This window comes from Eublepharis macularius, chromosome 6, assembly GCF_028583425.1.
Source record: "Eublepharis macularius isolate TG4126 chromosome 6, MPM_Emac_v1.0, whole genome shotgun sequence".
Taxonomy (NCBI): domain Eukaryota; kingdom Metazoa; phylum Chordata; class Lepidosauria; order Squamata; family Eublepharidae; genus Eublepharis; species Eublepharis macularius.
In genome coordinates, this window is record NC_072795.1 from 12642574 (window position 1) to 12645382 (window position 2809).

Sequence of the window (2809 nt, forward strand, 5' to 3'; positions counted from 1 at the left end):
ATTAGAAAATTGAAGGTGTCCTTTCAGTCTGCATGTGGGGAGGGAGAGATAACATAAGACATAATATAGTATGATGCAGAATAGAAGAGTCCAGTAGCACGTTTAAGACTAACCAACTTTACTGTAGCATAAGCTTTCGAGAATCACAGCTCTCTTCGTCAGATGCATGGAGGGTAAGAAGAAACTGGTCAGATATGTAGGTGAAGGGGGGTGGAGTAGATGCAATCAGTAGCTTCTGATAATGGGATCAGTTGGCTTCTGATAATGAAATCAGTTACTTGTAGTAGAGCCTCAAAAAATTAGATACAAACTCATAAATGTTCCTCTCCACGGAAATCTTTAGTAAAAGGCGAAAGATTTATACGATCTGAAGAGAAACCTCTTACTAAAGATTTCCGTGGAGAGGAACATTTATGAGTTGGTATCTAATTTTATCTACTCCCCTCTCCGCCTATATATCTGACCAGTTTCTTCTTACCCTCCATGCATCTGATGAAGAGAGCTGTGAGTCTCGAAAGCTTATGCTACAGTAAAGTTGGTTAGTCTTAAAGGTGTTACTGGACTTTTTCGATTTTGCTACTACAGGCTAACACGGCTAACTCCTCTGGATCTATAATATAGTATGATGGAAAGCTAAGATGGAAAGCTCCGTACTCATCCATGGTCTAGTGTTGGTCACATTCTTTCACACTATCCAACCTCACAAGGTTGTTGTGTAGCATTGCCAAACTCCAGGTCTCCTGGAGATCTCCTGAAATTACAACTGATCTCCAGGCCACAGAGATCAGTTCCCCTGGAGAAAATGGCTGCTTTGGTTTGTGCGATCACTGGGATTATACCCCATTGATGCCTTTCCCGTCCTTGAACCCTGCTTTCTCCAATCTCCACCCTGAAATCTCCAGGAATTTCCCAACCCAGAGCTGGCAACCCTATATTATGAGGAGGAAATGAGCAGGGCCATATATAGGGCCCTGAGCTTTCCTCCATATCGATCCTTCCTGCATATGGAAAACTCGATGTCAGGGGGAGGTGAGTTCTAATTTAGCCTCCTTCTGTGTGATGTGCTAACTTTGTATGCCAGGGAATTTTTTGTGAGAATATCTGCTGGATGAGACCAGTAGTCCATCTTTTCCCACATCCTGCCTCACACAGTGGCCAATCAGTTGCTGTAGTGGGCCAACAACAGGACAGACAGACCAAGGCTTCCCCCTGAGATTGTCACCTGGCACTAATATTCACAGGTGGACTGCCTCTGGACGTGGAGGCTCCATTTTCATGGGGAATTATTCAAGCATTTCAGGGCCCCAGCTGCTGTCTGCAATAGGAGAGTCCGTGGGCAGTTTGATTCTGCTGCTTCTCTGAAATAGACTTCAGATATTCACATCAAACCACCATGATTTATCCACACCTATCAGATTCTATCCTACTTACACTGCTGTCTTTTCAGATTCCCTTATGCTTTGCCTAGGGTTGCCAGCTCTGGGTAGGGATATTCCAGGAGATGTGGGGGGGGTGGATCCTCAGGGGGGCAGGGTTTGGTGAGGAGAAAGACCTCAACAGGGTATAATGCCTTAAGTCCACACTCCAAGGCAGACATTTTCTCCACTGTAGTCTAGAGAGGAGTTGTAATTCTGGGAGATCTCCAGGCCCCACCTGGAGATTGGCTACCTCTTAAATTCACATTTCTGCCTTAATTCCACCTATTGTGGCCGGCTGTGCAACCACTCAGGGGCCGGAACTGGCAGCCCTAGCAATTCCGCATTCAACAGCAGGCGTTCATGTGGTAATACACCACCTCAAATTGCATCGGGCTTTGGAGGCCTTTTGCTTAGTGGAAACGAGTCATACTGGCAAGGGAGTGGCCCCCTGAGACCCTGCAGCCAGGATGCGCATCATAGCGCAAGCACAATTACCATCACCTTATAAGGAAATTACTCTTTTGGCAAGATCTATCCATTTCTGTATCCATTCTAGCAGTTGCCTCTTTGACCAATGGAGAAGAAGGTAAGGTTAGCTATTTTTTTTAAAAAGCAACCCCCCCCCCAATTTATCTGGAGAAGTAGTGAGTAGAGGACCAATTAACTCTGAGGAAGTTCCCTTGCTGTTGTGCCATTCAAATGAATGGATTTTCTGCCCCAGGATAGTTCTTATTTGTTTATTTGCTTCATTTATACCCCACCTTTTTCACTGGTAGTAAAGAGTCCAGCGGCACCTTTAAGATTAACCAACTTTATTGTAGCATTAGCTTTCGAGAGCCACAGCTCTCTTCGTCAGATGCATCTGGCGAAGAGAGCTGTGGCTCTCGAAAGCTTATGCTACAATAAAGTTGGTTAGTCTTAAAGGTGCTACTGCTTTACTATTTTGCTACTACAGACTAACACAGCTAACTCCTCTGGATCTTTCTCACTGGGAATCTCAAATGGCATACCTCGTTCTCTTCTCTTCCATATTACCCTCACAGCAACCCTGTGAGGGAGGTTATTTTGACGGCGCTGGTGTGGGAAAATGCTTAGTGGAGAGTCTTAGAAACTGGACGAAGGCTTAAATGTCTTTCAAGCACAGCGAGAATGAGCTCGAAGTGAAACAATATGCCTTTGTAGAATATTTGGTGAGTAAATCTCTGTCTTGGATATCGAATGACAGTTTTAGTGTATTTTCCTCTTGTTCATTGCCAGGAGGAGGATTTCTTGAATCTTGAGTGGGACAGGCGGAAAAGAAATGCCTATCAAGGAACAGGATTATATATTACTTGGCAAACACAGATTCGCAAGACCCTTTCCCAAAGCAAACCTCTTATAGTCTCGTTGGA

At 44.6% G+C, this 2809-nt stretch overlaps 1 non-coding gene across 1 annotated transcript; it reads right to left on the reverse strand.

The window, feature by feature from the left end:
* Positions 1 to 272: 272 nt before the first annotated feature.
* On the reverse strand, positions 273 to 387 carry LOC129332957 (U5 spliceosomal RNA). Its single transcript, XR_008597359.1, has one exon. It is a non-coding gene; the product is annotated as a U5 spliceosomal RNA (small nuclear RNA).
* Between the last annotated feature and the right edge of the window lie 2422 nt (positions 388 to 2809).